The 17,343-nt window shown below is 40.1% G+C and overlaps 1 protein-coding gene across 7 annotated transcripts in view; it reads right to left on the reverse strand.

The window, feature by feature from the left end:
• Nucleotides 1-17,343, reverse strand: part of RBMS3 (RNA binding motif single stranded interacting protein 3) — an 864,086-nt gene that overhangs the window by 648,876 nt on the left and 197,867 nt on the right. The window lies entirely within an intron of this gene.

Below are 17,343 nucleotides of genomic sequence, written 5' to 3' on the forward strand. Positions count from 1 at the left end.
TTGTGGAGTATTTTACAACCACATTAAAATGGGAAATAGAAGTGTATATATCAATCTTTCAGGATGTTTCTTCATGTTTACAGCCATCAAACTAGAGGCAACTAGCTCCCAAATATAAAGGAAAGCTACATTTAATATGTGACAAAGTAAAAAAAAAATCAAGGTACAGCCAGGAAATTAAAAGGCATAGGTGTGTTGAGACAAAATCTGACCTGCTGTTTCATGAAATTATAATACTATATGGTACAAAACATCCTCAGGATTCCAAATATGTACCACCACCATCAAGTAATCAAGATAAAAAACAACAACCAGTGACAGATCCTTTGATGGTGTAAACAGATGTAGCTCTACGGAAGCCAGAATATCTATTTACAACAGTCCCACTATCCTTTTCCTCTGCTTAACAGAGCCAGAGGGAACACAAGTTAACCAACCACATCGCTAAAGCTAGCTGGAAATTAATGACGCTGATGCACAAGCAAGCAAACAAAGGGCATCAATATTGACTTGTGTTCTGTTCTGGAGAAGAACGAAAATCAAAGTTTTTCAAATAGAAAAAAGGCAAAATCTTAGGGAAATAAAATGTTTTCATACTTTCAAGAGAATATCAAAAACAATAAAAAATCAGAAAGCTATGAAAAGTGCTCAACATCATGTCATGTTGAGCATCCATGTGTAATTAATAGATTTGGGAATGGAGCGTGGGCAGGGAAGAAGGTACATACATAAGGTCTGCTCATGTAAGGGTTGCAAGATCAGGCTCCTTTTCTGCCTTACATTTAAAACAATAACAATAATTCTGAATTAGAAAATTCCATTCTTGACAGTAAAACCATAAGATCATATTCCCATAACACGTAATCAGACAATTACTCCCATTTATATTAATAGGCGCTTTTGCCTGAGTAGGTTCAGTTTTGTACTCCTATAGTATGAACACAGGACATCAAATCCAGTCCCATGCTTGGGTTGTCAAGTCCAGTCTCAAGCTATTGCAGGCAACCTCATCATCTAATCCAGTGGTTCCCAACTTTTTTGACTGTTACACTGTTACAATCCTTAAGGACCACCAGTCTCCGTCAGGAGCCCTCCCTGTCCCCTCACTGATCTCCCTTCCCCCTGGCTGCAGCAGGGAAACCACGTGTTCTGTAGCCCCATGCGCTCCACCTGGGTTCCTAGGCAGTGGCTCCCTTCTGCAGCCAAGGGGATGGGAGATCAGTGCCCTCCTCCCTCTGGCTCCAGCAGAGCGCCTAGGGACCCAGGCGGAGCGCTTTGCCCTGCTCCCTGCTACAGCCAGGGAAAGGGGAGCACTGATCTCCTGTCCCCTTGGCTGCAACAAGGAGTCTGCACCGGTCTTTTAGCCATGCACTCTGCCTGGGTCCTTAGGCAGCAGCTCGCTTCTGCAGCCAGTGGGAGAGGAGCGGCAGGCCACTTTGAAAGCCCCCGCAGGCCACAGGTTGGGAACCACTGATTTAATCTCATTCATAAACTCAGGTTCCATCTTAAGTTCTGCAACAGCCTTTCAATAGAGTAGCGGGAGCAAGCAACCCCACTCCTTTGATGGTGAGAAACAGTCTTCTAATTCCCAGCCTCAATTACTCATGACTAGTTTATACCCGTTTGTTCTGGTAACCACATTCTTCTTTAGCTTAAATAATGTCTTCTTCTCTGGTGTTCACGTCCCTGCTGTATTTATAAAGAGCCTTCATTTTGCTAGGCTAACCAAGCCAAGTGATTTTAGTCTCCTCTCATAAGAGAGGCTATCCATTCCCCTAATTATCCTGATAGCCCTTCTCTGCACCTGTTCCAGTTTGAATTCATCTTTCTTAAACATGGGTGATCATAACTATACATAATATTCCAGATGAGGGATTTCTAGTAGAGATAAGGTAGCACTGAAACCATTGTACAAGGCGCTGGTAAGACCTCACCTTATATATATTAAGATCACATTTGCCTCTCCTGACTAATATACCCAGGTCTTTCTTCTCTTTTGTTTCTAACAGATCAGCCTCCAGTTTATAGCAGAAATTCTTGTTATTAGTCTTTAAGTGCATGAACTTGCACATTCTACTATTAAATTTCATCCTATTTCTATTACTTCAGTCCTCAATGTCCTCCAATTCTTCCTGTATAATTAGCCTTGGCAGAATTCAATGTCTTATATATATAATTTTGATGCTTTTTCTATGCTTATTTTTAAGCATTTTTCCAATTTTTTTAAATTTAAATTTTCACAGTTGCAGGAAATTATGCAGTTTAAGCTTTTTAATTTTTATCAATTTAAATTTTTCAGAGTTGCAGGAAATTATGGAAAGGGATCAGGAAATAATTAGTTAATGACAGAAGAAGACACTAACATTCAATAAGTTAAAGCTTTATAACCATTAAAACACAAATTGTCAACATAACATGCCAAAATATACACATTGAACATCCTGCAATCAAATTCTAAGAAGTTCTCAATAAGCATTTTTTCTTAATTTGCCTCTCAGTAAATTCTGACGATCATCAATGGAAATATTTTTCATTGGTTTGTGTGTATGGATGAAATTGATATTTACCACTAAAAATCTAATCCTTCCAAATTTATGTATAATATTCTAATGCTCTTCTGTACTGATATGGCCTCCCAATTTTGGGTCACCAGCAAATTTTATTAGCATATTTCTACTTATTGTGCCAAGGTCATTAGTGAAACTATTTAATAAGACTGGTTACAAGACTGATCCTTGAGGTACTTCACCTACTAACCTCCTACTACTCTGATCATTCTTCTTTCAGCACAACCCACTGTCATCTCCCCTTCAGCCAGTTCCTTATCAGCCTTAGGGTTCTTGTTCCAATACCCATCTTCTCCAGATTAACAAATAATTTTCCATGCAATACCATACCAAATGTTTTACTGAGTATGAGGCAATTTGGTTTATTGAAGTATAATAGGCAGGAGACTGCCAAAAGTGTTTTCTATAGTAAGTTAAGAACATAATAACGGCCATACTGGGTCAAACCAGTGGTCCATCTAGCTCAGTATCCTGTCTTCCAACAGTGGCCAATGCCAGGTGCTTCAGAGGGAGGGAATGAATAGAACAGGTAATCATCAAGTGATCCATCCCGTTACCCATTCCCAGCTTCTGGCAAACAGTAATCCCTGCCCACCCTGGTTAATAGCCATTGATGTACCTATCCTCCAAGAACTTATCTAGTTTTTTTTTGAGCCCCGTTATAGTCTTGGCCTTCACAATATCCTCTGGCAAGGAGTTCCACAGGTTGACTGCACGTTTCCCCATGGATGCTAGGGTTGTATCATCTTTGATGGTGCCGGGAGCAGCTCCTGGCCAGGGTGCTGGGCCTATGTTATGTGGGAGAGGGGCAGGAAGCGGCGTTGGGAGTGGCTGCCATGCCGCACTGCTTGGAGCTGGGAGTGGCTCCTGGCCAGTGCGATGGGCCCACATGGGAGAGGGGCGGGGGGGAAGGAGTGGGGCTGGGAGGGGGACTGGCCACTTCCATGCCACACTGCTTGGGGTAGGGCTGGCGCCGAAGCAGCTCTTGGCCAGCTGCTGAGTGTGCCTGGGGTAGAGAAGCAGAACAGCCGGGCTACCCTGGGCACCGGGGGCCACTGTGCTCTGCACCTGCACGGCCCAGCATCACTGGAGGCTCCGCGGTCGGGCCCGCAGTAGCCCCCCGGTAGCACAGAAATATTGGTGGAGCTGGGTCCACCATTCTCAATATTGGTGGACCCTGGGCATCATAGGTCCATATAACTCGCTGCCTATGCATTCCACAGGTTGACTGTCCGTTTAAAATGAACAAGAGGAAATATTTCCTCTTGTTCATTTTAAACCTGCCGCCTATTAAGTTCAGTGATTTTCTGTAGAAAAAAATATGTGCCGATACCTTGCAGTTATTGAAGTCAACGGCAAAGTCACACACCGGGCACCCCCCAGCCTTCTTCCACTGAGGGGCTTGAGGGCACTGCATTATCTAGAATGTTGTTTAAGTTACAAAGTCAAGTACTTGGAAGTGAGGAAATACCAGATTTACAGTGGCCCATGCAATCTTAATTCAGCCCCCTTGTGGGTTAGAATACAGTCATTAATTATAGGATCACATGCTATTTTTACCATAGGACCCCTGCCTCCTACAGGGCACAGGTTGAAGACAGGCACACTCAAGTCTCATGGGCCTCAATATTTCAGTGATTTTGGCAGACTGCCAAAATGTTCCTGAGGAATGCAAGCAAGACAGGGAAATGGTGATTTTGGGTAATTTCTCTAAGTAGAAGCTTCCTGGCACCTCACTAGCCATTTCTCCCTGCTCAGTGTCAACTGCCTGCAGCAAACAAATGCAAATGTAGTATTATTAAAAATGAGGGCTATGGGTCATACAGGACTGGAGAGTGATTAATGCTGCAAAACCTTTTATAAAGAAGAGCTTTCTACAGGGTTTGAGCTGTTTTAACTTTTTTTTGTGTGTGTATAGTAGGCACCCTATGATCACAATACACGTACTATATGAACCAACATGTTAACTGGGTAACTTCCCTCCATCCCAGCAGTCCTGGAGGGAAAAGATCTAGCTAGTGAAGTTTTACCCAGTAAAACATCTAGCTGGCAAAGGGCTCCATAATCCTCAAAGTACAAAAAAGGAAGTAATATCCTGAGGCCTGAGTGGACCAGGGTCAGGAAAAAGCCAGAGACTGTGTATGAGCGGAACAGAAGGCATCATCAGGCTAAAGAGTGTAGGCTGAGAGCTGGCTGCTGAGTGAAGGCAGGTGGCCTGGGACTGAAAGATGAGAGATGGGCACACCGGCAGCCTATTGCTGGCAGAGGGCAGCAGTAACCACAGCAGCACAGGGGCCTACAAGCAGGTGATGTAGGGCAATGGCACATGTGTACCAGGAAGGGAAGGGAGGGAATGCCACCAAGGCTGTTTTCTTTATGCCCCCTATACTCAATGGCCCTCTGGGGCTGGGTTAGGGACTGTTTGGTCTGATCTTTCACTATAACCATTAAAATAATTGTGCTTAACACAGTCACATCTTTTCGTTTCCTCTAGCCCTACACCGCTCCCCGCCCCACATTAGGGCAAGGCGCAATCTGACCTTCCTATTATATATGCAGTTCATTACTTAGACAAAAATGGGCCTCCCTTGGTCAATATGTATTCATCCAGTAGGCAGGAGTGGCTTGATCCTTTGTAAAAGAGGCAGGGTCCCTTTCAAATACATATTTACCCAGCAGACCAGCATATCCCTGGAACGCATGATGTGCCAATACTTCGTTCTGCTGGGGGAGTGCAGTAAAATACTGGCTGCTATTAATGTACCTTGGTGAATAATGGTGTGCAGCTAATTTTCAGCCATGAATGATTAAGCAGTTCGTACAGTGTATGAGCATAAAAGGCTATTTCTCCCACACTTATAGTATATTTGATTTGAGAACCCAGTGGAGCGAACCCACCCACATGTCGGAATAAGGACAAGTTACTGTACAAGGCAATTACTCTTGTGCATCCATGTTCCAGCACAGCATACAAATTCAGCAGGAAAGCTGTGACACTCCTGCAGAAGACAATATCCCTACATCGCTGTTCAACAGCAGCTTGCAGGTACTGTGCAAGTTTGCCTGTTTGGGTGCAATGTGTGTATATTTTTCCCAAATGCTTTATAAATTGAGTATGGTTTACAATGGTTCAATGTTCAGAATTCATCAGATTACATGGGACCCGATTCTGTAACCTCTTCTCACTCTGAGTAGCAATTATTCACATAAACTGTTCCATTAAAGTTAACTTTGCAACAGCAAGAGCCAACAACCTCAAAAGAGGAATTACCAGACCATCTCTTTTTTTTTTTTTTTATATAAAGTAAATTGCCATTGCCACAGCACAGACCTGGGTTTGGTGGTTTCAGCTCAGGATCTTTGCATCCTGGCAATGCATATTTATGAGGTACACTGTGGATGAGATGTGCAGCAATCTCTTGAAGTTACAGGAGCACATATATAACTGGACTCAGTGGAAAAAATACTGCCCTAATGACGGAGGGCACAGTTCCGTACCCCTTTATGTATGTTAAGTAGCACTTAATCTCACTGCTTGTGTCAGTGCTACTAAACATGAGTAAAGATTATTGATTTGGACCTTCAAGTGTCAAAGCAGATTGCTTCTGCAAGTGCAGTTATACCCTCTTCACTCCTATACAGATATAAGGAAGATGCAGTTCTGTATTATGACTGATGTGAGTCCTGGAGGTTATGCATCATGAAGTAATCCTGGAAGTTATACATTGTAAGTACTCTCTCTTTTTTTATGAGAGTGTTTGTTATCCTTCATCCTCAGCAAACTACTGGGTGTCACATCCACAGTGTAACTATATAAATACAGACTGTCAAGGAACAAGGATTCTGATTCTGCATCACCAAGACCAGGACTGTACATGAGGCCATCACAATTCACTTTTTATAGAATAATAATAGGCTTTGGTACTGTCTCTAAGAAGCAAGCATTGGCTAATGTTTTTAAACTAAGCAGCTATACTAAGAAGTTATGAAAGGTGTTTCACTCTCACATCTTTCCCACAACCTACTGTATCAAAACAATTGGGCATTATTTCGGAGGCATAAATTGAAGGAGAAAATGCGTGGGCATATATTAACAATCACAAGCAATGCATTTAAAGTATTCTCCATAATATGCTGGAAAAAAAAATCCTTTAGATTGTACTGATAGGGAAAGTGGAGAAAACTCAGATTTTGAAATCTTTAGAGAAAGTGAGATTTTTTGAATTTTTAAGATGTTATTTTAAACATGATGAGTCCAAATCTGTAGTCCTTACTCAGGGAAACCTCACACTTAAGATATTGCGAGCAAGTAAGAGAAGGCCAAGAGCAGGCCAAGCCTGGCTCTCTTTGTGAATGTAGGAGTTACATCATCATGGGCAAGTTTATTCATTCAAAGCATTCCACACAGAGGAATTGAAGATTAACATATTTGTCTTCAGCTTCGCCATTTTCCTAATTCCCTCATTTAAGGCACCCTGCCTCATTCCAGCTACCACTCCATCCTTCCTTCCCCTTGACACAAAGGGCTTCCCATCTTAACTCTCTCACATGACAAATAGCCTGCATTTCCCAGGCTGATTCTCCTCTGTTCCCTACCCACGAAAATCCACTTCTCAGTTGTTCCTCCCAGTCCCCCTCTTCACAGCCCACTTCTTCTAATCTTCAAATTTAGAAAAGTAGCAAGGGAGGCAAATTGTGTTAGGGGGATGAGAAGGGAAATTCTGGCAAGTGGCAGGAAAGAAAGTTGAAATTTGCTCCAGGCAAGAGTCTTGATTTTTTTGCCTTTCCTCCTCTTGGTCAGAAATCATGCCTCATCCCCAGCACAGTGATCCCTCTCAGAACAAAACCTTAAGAGATGACCAATTCCCAGGCATCATCCACATATCAATCTAGAAACGGCATAATGTTTCCAACTAGGATGGTAAATAAGATTTGAAACACTCTTCAACACTAATCACTATAGAAGGCTATCCATGCTATTTCATACATCTAAGTGCCACCCAATTGCACAGCCACAACCTCTGATTGACTCATTGCTTTTTCCCCTTTAAATTTTGAGAGAAAGAAGAAAACTCAAATCTTTCCCCCCATACTCTCAATCCACCAGCACATTAACAAAGCAGCTAACTGCCCACTGCACAACCTCCTCCAGTAAATCATACGAATGTTTCAAATTGCCACAGTTTGTTAATTGCTACACAAAAGATACCACATTAATGCATCTTGGAGGCCAAGAATAGTTTAAATGAAGTTAAATGAGTAAAGCATGTGTAGTAGTTTCCATTGTTCAGTCCCATAGACATTCAGTGAGTTGTATAATTGGGCATTCTAATACTTCCAACTCATTTGGTTCATTACAGTGTTGCCTGTACTCAAACAAACATCTGCAAAAAGTGCAAATGCACAGCTCTAAGTACCCTTCATGAAGAAAAAATGTTTTTATTTGAATTTCAGTGCACCATATACTGGAATTAGGGTGACTTTACATGCATTTCTTATAAGCAAGGCTCTACTACGAGAGCAAGGCTGTGCCATCATCCTAAGGTGACTATATTGGGATACATGTAACAGTAGGACAAGAACTATACAAAACTTTTATCTCAAAATCTTTATGCAAAAACTCAAATTCTCATCTGGTTCAAAGTTTCAATGAAGACATGAAAAGTCCCTGAGATGTTTGCAAACTTTGAATGAACCTGATAAAATTTACAGTCAGAGTGTGAAACTAGGTGACACTGTGCAACTTCAATTAAGTTTCACTTTGAATTTGTCAGAACAAATAAATACATATTAAGGCACACCTGGTAGAATTTTACCCTCAAAGCCATGTCAATGTACCTCAGCCATAACCTCAGAAACCCCCGCTATTCTGCTCTTTTCAGCAGACATTAACCTGTCAAGTCAAACTGTGGTATTTTTTGTGATTGGGCAGCTATTTTTCATGTAAGATTTAAATTACATTTCTGAATTGTAATTGAACTGAACTGAAAAGAAAAGAAAAGCTTCCATGGGAGGAAAAAGCTACCACATTGGTTGACCCAAACCCCAAAACCTTGCATTAGAGAGTGTAAAAAAGTTTGATAGAAACGTTTGTTTTCTCAGATAGAAGCTTTCCACAGAAATGGAAATTTTATTTCAATTAAATTTTATTTAGAAAAAAAATGAAAATATGTAATAAGAAAAAAAGCATAATCAAAAGGGACATTTCAGATCAAACACAAATTCTGAAGTGTCAAAATTTCCCAGAGAAAGAAACGCCAAATTTCAACCAGGTTTACCTAACATTATTAACTTGATTGAAATATATGTGGGTGTTCTTATTAAAACAGTAAACCAATGTGTTGCCAACTCACTATTTCACCTCAAGGCTCACTATATTTAGTGTTTTTCTTAAAGCCCAGCACCTGAAGTCACATGAATCTCATCTTTCATTTTTAAAAAAGGTTCTGGACCTTGTGTTTGCAAAGAAGAACTTGAAAAGGTGAACCCTCAAGGCTCAAAAAAGCAGAAGGCAAATAAAAAATTCAAAACGTCATTATTTTTAAATGTTGTGACAAGCCAGCTTTAGGATTTTGGGGCATTGATCATAACTTTTAAAGGCTGCAAGTAGGCAATATTAGTAAAATATGATTCATTATTCCTAGAAGGAAGAGAATGTATAAAACAATGGAAGAAAGGAAATGGACAATAATATTCCAGCTCCACAGTAACTGCTCTACTGTTCTACCTGAATACAAGAGCCAATTACATTAACTAAAGGGGGCATACTGTATTTATGGAGAATCTGTGTACATTTTTTATACTCATGACTTGATTATTTAAGGGCCCAATCCTGTAAAGACTTCCTCATAGGAGTAATCGCAATGCAGTCAAAGGGACTAGCAAGGCCTGAGAATATTACTAGCAGTGAGTAACATTTACAGGATTGAGCTATAACATCATAATCATCCATGCGTAACAAGCAACTCAAGCTTAGTCTCCAACTGTGAAAGCAGTAGCTAATTAGGTTTGGGTTTTTTTAAATTCTGCAATTGTTGTCGGTTATTTCGTTCTTATTCCCTTCTTCCAATACCCCCTTAAACTCAGTTATAAATATGCAATTAAAATACTTAATTAAAATTATTTCCTCGCTTCACTTGCACCTCCAGCATGAGTCATCAAAAGAGTGTGAACCAGCTCTGGGAGAAAAACAGCAAGTGCTAATACATGGTGCTAGACTGCAGTGGACAGCTGCAATGCAGACCAGTGGCTACAGGACTCTTCTGAACCTCAATATGTCGCTCAGGTATATTGCTATCATTTATTTATGGCTATATTCTTTATTTTCCCCCAGGCCAGGACAAGTCAACAGCTGTGGCACAACTGAGCCCCTCAAACTTCTAACAGGAGCTTTTATCTATTTATCTGCAGTGGAGTTGGAGCGAGTTATTTCCTTTCTGTTTTATTAATGTCTATATATAAATGTAACAATATCACTTTATATTTTTTTAAATGCACCGCTAAACTGAATGCACCACTGTGGCTGAGCAAGCTAGACAATGTTCATACTTACAATACTGGGACAAAACCAGAAATCCTTACTCAGGCAAAACTTCGACTCTCTCGAGTCCCCCCACATTGAACTCATTAGGAGTTTTGGCTGAAAGAACCATGGAGGGCTCAGACCACATTTTCATTGATCCAAGGGCCCTAATGCAGCACACAAGTGGCATGAAGTAATTGTAGCTGCAGGTACTACTCCAGTTTACAGCTTAGAGTATTCACTTGGTACAATATTGTGCCACTTCTGGCCTATGCCTTGGCTCCAGATCAAGTATTTTACCCTAGTTATATTTGAGGGACATTAATTTCTCCATAAAAGCCTTATGCCACAGTAAGCATTACAGATTCAGATAGACATTCATACAGTATGAACAGAATCAATGAGATTAAAATACAAACAGCCTTAGAAGAAGAATCTCCAGTGGTATGAAGCGCAGTTTGCAGCTTCTGGCATCATTTTAAGGATAAGTGCGAAACAAGAGTCATCATGAAATCACATGTTTTTTTTGTACACACATTGCTCACTCATTTTTTTATTGCGCTTGAATTGACACGGACAACGTATCTTCTGCATTAGGGGAATTTATATTTCAGTCTCAGCTGTACGTTAAATATGTGGCAAGGATACATAAAACATATAATCAAAGGCATGCTGGCATAGATCGATTTTATATATCTCAAAACATTCTGAATACCTTCAGAAATCATTTTTTTTTCTTAAAAGAAATAGCTGAAGTCAAAAGGGGAAAGTACAAATGTTATCCTTAATTTTTCCCGGGTGTTTCATTTATTACATCAAGAGCTTCTTCATTGGATTCAAATGCAAAGTTGCTCCCATGGCTTCAAAGTCAAAGACTGAATTGAAAAATCTGCTTCAACAACATTGATACTGAAATAATATCCCTGAACACTGCCTTAATGGCTTTAATTTTATTAAACAAAAACATAACATAACTTTGGGGGTTCTTTTTAATGAAACAGTGCAAAGATGAAACACTAGATTGAAGAATAGAGAGCCATGTCCTTTTCTTAACCCTCTCTGGAAAGATTCCAGAAAGTCAATTTTTCTAGGTTTCTGAATAGGCACGCACAGACCAAAGTTCAATCATTCGCATCCATATAGGATGTCCAAACCTGTGCTAACAGTCATAAAAGGCTAGATTTGTGACTTTAGGCACAGTCTGAGCAAGGGATAGTATATAAACTGCACCAGGTCAGGGATAGCCCCAGGAAGCACTGTGATTACAACATAGCAATGAATCACAATTCTTCCCCTGCTGCCTCCTTGCTCCAGAGTGGAGGGAAGGGGTGACAAAGAGGGCACACTAAGTTGTTGCTGACCTAAAGTTTAGAGTTCCATTATTTATGTAAACAACACACACTTCTGTGGCTTAAAATAAGAATGCATTTTCAGCATTTTTTTAAAAATAATACCTATGTACCTACCTCATATAGAATGCTGTTCATCAGTAGAGTTCAAAGCGCTTTGCAAAGAGAGTCAGTATCATTACCTCTATTTTGCAGGTAGGGAAAACAATCAATTGTTTTCTTCACAAGAGAACAAATTTATTTTGTTTCCAAGTTAGGGAAACTGACAAAGAGCTGCCATTCTTTATAAATAACGCAAGCTGATGTAGTAAGATTATTAGCCAGCTCTGAATTCCAGGCTTTTTGGGAGGCAGTGTGAATTGCAAGCACACTACTTCCAACTATTGCTTTCCCATCACAAGTGGACTAGTGGAGAGAGCAATGCAGACTGCCAACAGAATTCTACGACAAAGAGATCTCATATGTTACTCCTCCTGAACTACCGGGCAACATGCTGTGGACCACCCAGCTCAGCTGCTCATGGGTCAATAGAAGCTAATAATTGTTCAAAGTGGTCCTGCTTAAATACTGTTAGGCTGCACCATTTTTAAGTTTATTTAAGCTTATTTAAGTCTTGGTCTTGATAAAATCAGATGAAAAAAAACACTGGGCAACTCTAGCAGTTGTCACTGGCCACAGGTGAGTCCCAAGAGTCCATGTAGTTAAGACTGATCAAGATACTTGGGACATAAGGAATGAGTGGCATCTTCAAGCTGCTTCCAGACCCACTTGAATTACCATCAGATTCTAGTCAATTATCATGAGTATGCTATTTAGTGAAAGGAGATAATCCTATTGAGTAGTACTCGACTGACGGACTGAGAGTTCCCACTTTGGAGGGCTTGACTGCATAAGTAAATCAACTGGACAAAACCTTCCTCAAAGCCAGCAGATTACAAGATCTGGACAAAGAGTAAAACAGGTGATCCATCTGGATCCAGAATTTGCTGTAGCATATTGATTCCTATTAAAGACATCATATAGAAAAAAATAGGGGAGGAGATGCAAAGATGGGTGCTTTCTTCAAATCTATAGCAGAAAGCCATGCAGGTGGAGACTGGGGAAGATTCTAGGCAGAAGCTGTATAGTAAAACAAAGAAAGAGAGCCAAAATAGCATTATCAGTAATACTATTTTCCTTATTTTAATAAAGGTCCATGTTCAATGTCTGAAGAAATTTTTTATCATTGTCATCTGACAATTACAAATGCATGTTTGAAAAATTAAGGGTAAAGTCCTGAAATGACCCATAAATAAATGAAGTTAACAGCAGACTTTCAGCCTAAGATTTGAATTCAACCTATTGTACCTTGGTAATGTATAATTCTTGGAACAGTAGAATCTTACAGAACATATATAGCCAGTTTCTCATTTGTGTTACATGGCATAAATTGCCTTCAGTGGAGTAATTCTGTTGTAACCAAGATCAGAATCTGTCTCACAGGCTATGTGTTATAAGGCAGAGATGAGTCCAATAATTCAGCTCAAAGGCCCAGTAAATTGGGGTTTTCAAGACCTAAGAGCAGGTCAGATATGTGATGTCATTTTTTTTAATTATAGCTCTATAGGAAATAAAAGCCAGCGTATGTGGTATTTTGGACTTGTTTTGCAGTATAGAACTGTTTTATGCAGTATCACTTGATTAAGTCCCACATTCAGAAGCAATATAATTTCACAATGGCATAACATCCTGAACACCAAAAAGATACCAAGTGACTAGAAAGCAGACCAGGATTTCTGAGGAGCATTCATTGCGATCCAAGTGTGCTAGATATAAAGCATCACCCGTGGGATATCTGAGCTCCGTGAAAGGATGGTGTTTGTCACAACTATGAATTTCACTGCATTTGTGAATTGTGTTCGACACTTTAGAGTAATTTCTGTAAAAGGTTGAATACAGACTCACTGGATCCACAGAATAATGGATAGCACTGGTGCAAATATAATGAAAATGCCAAGATTTAAATAGCTTGTTTAATTATTAAAAATGTTACAGGAGAAAGTAACTCTGCACTGCTGTCAAGATGAAATGAACATGGATTTCAATCAAAAAAGAGACTATGGTACAATATATTAAAACATGACGTTCTGCCTATAGTAATTATTGTGCACGGTGCACAAAGGGGAAAAAAGGCAACACTATCAATCACACTCTGTCCACATTCAGTCAATAAAAACCTCTCCCTGCCTTGTTGTAGATTCTTTCCTTTGTTAGCAATATTATACAATACCTGGGACATTCAAGAGTTTGGCCTTGGTTGCACATTAAGGAAAGCTCTTAAGATCCTTTTAGAAACAAATTCAATATATTTTCTTGTTTGAGAAAATTGCAGTTAGCTACAATATTTTTTATTTAATTACTATTTTATTTTTAAATCGGTCATTTGCTACTTACTATATTATCCTTCCTATAGGATCAGATTATGGAACTGCACCAAAAATGCCTATCGTATGTCACAATAGCCTCCCATATGCTCAGCCACTGACCAGAGGCAGTAAAAGGAGTTCTCGCTCAGGCCACTGAAAAAAGTTATTTCTCCAACTAAGCAAACACAAGGATCAAGCTTTCAGGGCAGCTTTGCTGACTGAGATGATGTTCCGCTTAAATCGCCATGTAAAGCAGCTACTTGAAACAGCCCTGAACATGTACACAAATGTGCACACGTGTGTGTGTTACAAGAAGCTAGTTACAAGTGTGTTACAAGAAGTTAGTGATCCAAATTTGCTGTTCTGTGAAGTCTGCTTGTATACACTATATAAACTGAAAAAGGAAAAGTGCACAAAGATTTAAGAATAGATTTTTCTGCTCAAACTTGATAAAAAAAAAATCTTTTTCCTTCTCTAAAATGGATCGCTACGTTATTCTGAGAAAGGAATCGAAGGGCCTGATTATGCTTACACTTAATTAATTTGGAACAGTTCGGAACCTATAGGCCTATGTGTGTGTTTGTCTGAGGGCACAATTCGGCCTTCTATCTTTACTTAACAACTCCATCACAACAGAGTATTTTTATTTATCACTTTCTGTTGCACTCCTTATATCACTATATATTGTAGGCTGCAGATTCACATACACACTGAGATCAGATGGTGGAAACAAAACTTCGTGTTCAGGAAAATGAGCAAATTTTGTAACCAACTTGAATGTAAGTTGGCTATATAACAATACAAAACTCTTTTAGGGTGTCCTCTCCATTGATGTGGGAGTCTCCACTGAATGACAGATGGCCTGCATTCAACCTCTAAATGAGCTCAGTCCTACAAACGTCTCAGAACTTGGTCACAATCTAGCAACACACTTCAGCACATGCTTAACTTTAAGCATAAGTATTGTCCCATTATCATCAATAGGACCACTCATATGTTTCACATTATGCATGTGCTGAAGTGTTTTGCTGGATCAGGGCCCAAACACTGATCGTGTCGTAGAATCAAGCCTCATATGCTGGTGTAGAGGGAAAGTTTCATGGTGGGCCAGGGGAGGGGACACTGGATCCATATTCACATGGATCCAATGGGTAGGAATGCCCACACAGTAGGTCTGAAGGTACATCTGCTGCTATTGCAGCCCAAATACTGAAGGGCCGATGCAGAAAGGCAATACTGATGTCCTGGGTTGCAGAGTGGATTCCATCCCATCCAGCCCTGCTTGCTTACTTGGGGCAGAGAGAAAGGGGCTAATTCTATCTTAATAGAACACCTATTTTTGTTGCTTCATGAAGGGTGCCATCAAGTTATAATCTGACAATGTACATATTAAAAGAAAACCACTGAGTCTGGTAACTTGTGGGGGAAATCTTTGGTTTTAAAAATCATTCTGCTTCAAAATTTTCTAACCAGCTAGTTCGCTGGCCTTTTCTATGCTCCCCTTGATAGTTTGTAGTTTTTGCTCTTTCCTCCCCCTAAATTCCTCTCCACCAATTAGAAGATTGCCAAATACTATAGAGGAGAATGAATAGCATCAGACTGGCAGTCAGAGGACCAACGGTTTCTATTTCTGGCTCTGCTATTGGCTCACTTTCTAAGCTTGAGCAAGTTACTGCATCCCAATGCCTGCCCAATTCCAGTACTGGGCTATTTAAGGAACTACAGAAAAAACTTAGGAAAAGGAACACTGATGCAGTTTTAGGTTGGTGTAGGACAAGGTGACAAACAAGGTCAAAGCAGGCTTGGAAGAAGCCAGATCTGAAATTAGTAACAATTGCAAGCTTTTCCTTCCCTGTAGTGTTCTTGGAAGCAAGTTCTAGTAATCATGTATTGTAACTGAAAATGCACTGAGTTTGCCTAATCATCTAATATTGCACAGGACTGTCCTTGCTCTGGTTACTGAACCATAATCTGTCTGGGGGTTTTTATGGAATTTATGGGACTGACGTTGACACCTGATCTGTGATGAGTTTTGTAGACCTAAGCATGAATCTTCTATCCGATAATTTTGTTGAAAAATCAGAGCCTTGTTTTATAGCTACTTGCAGACTCCTTTTCTGTTCATTTTCCCAGATGACGGGGTTCTGGTGACAGAGGACTGGATTTATTATATACATATAGCTGGAATACAGCAATTGGTTTCACCCAACGTTCTGAAATAGACCTTGTTGCATGATGTTATATTAACTTTTCACAGCTTCATACAGTGTACATTTTTGACATTGCTCTCTCCTTGTCCCCATGAGAGCAGTAAGTCTATTCATTCATCTTTGCTTACATTCTTTCAGTAAATTATATAGACAACTCTCACCTTTGCAGTTTCTTCACTGCTGGCCTTTTTAGTTTTTCATTTACATAAGCCACTTCAAATTTATGGATTGAATTGGAGGCAATAAAGGTAAAACTAACAGCTGTAAAAATGACTTTGCATTAATAGTATGATCATGTTCACAGTAAAATATTTGTTACAAATTTTTGCCTACCTCTCCCCTCTTGTTTCTTCCTGCTTCATTCAAACAGAGCATTTGCTCTACGTGACTGGTGAATTCAAGGGGGCTCACCCCAGCAATCTTCCTTTGGCATTATGGAGGAGAATCTCAGCTTTCATGTAAATAAGAAAATAAGTTTCTAGCCCTTGTCTTTGCAAAGATAGCCTTGAAAATGTAGACCCATTACTAGATTTGAAAGTAACAAGCAGCTAGGCCCCCCACTAGAATCCTTTGGTTGCCCTTGTGCATGGTGATACAAGAATGGTGGATAGGTATGATTTACACTGGGGTTGGCAACAGATGGTTTTGCAGGTCCACCTAGAAATGCTTAGGCCAGTTCTGCTCCTTAACATTTTCAGTCCTCTCTGAAGCTAGGACTGAGCTGGCTACTCAGGGCCCAATCTACTCAAGATCCAGCTGGCAACACACTTAAGTACTTGCTTACCCTAAAGTCAATGGGAAAAGTCACATGTTTTAAGTTATGCATGTGAATAAGTGTTTTGCTGTATCAGAATGTCTGGCAGCTGTCAAGTTGTAGGTTCACTCAGCACTGCTGTGACTTTTGTTTCCAGTACTACATGCTGGGTTATAATGCAAGAGAACTCTGTTTCTAAAACTTAATCAAGAGCCAGTTTAGAGAACTATTTTACAGAGATGCTGCAACTGCACTTAATATTCAAGCTTGACCTCCTGGTGTCTCCTACAAACTCTTTCCTCCTGTAACCTGTGCTGCTTCTCTCAAGTTCCATGCAGGTTGCTGCCTCTTTTCTTTCTACAACAGTTGTGCAAATGTTTGCCGACTTGCCAGGGTCAGAGGATACTAGTACCCAGCACATACAATGGATATGGCCTTTACTGCCAGACCATTTTGGCCTGATAGGCCTCCCATTCTTTCAAGTACATTGGTCTTTGAACCAATCTCCCACTTCTTATGTTCCCACAGTTGGTGGG

This window comes from Emydura macquarii, unplaced genomic scaffold (genome assembly GCF_026122565.2).
Source record: "Emydura macquarii macquarii isolate MOO-44397 ecotype Brisbane River unplaced genomic scaffold, CSIRO-AGI_Emac_v2 contig_2422, whole genome shotgun sequence".
NCBI lineage: Eukaryota > Metazoa > Chordata > Testudines > Chelidae > Emydura > Emydura macquarii.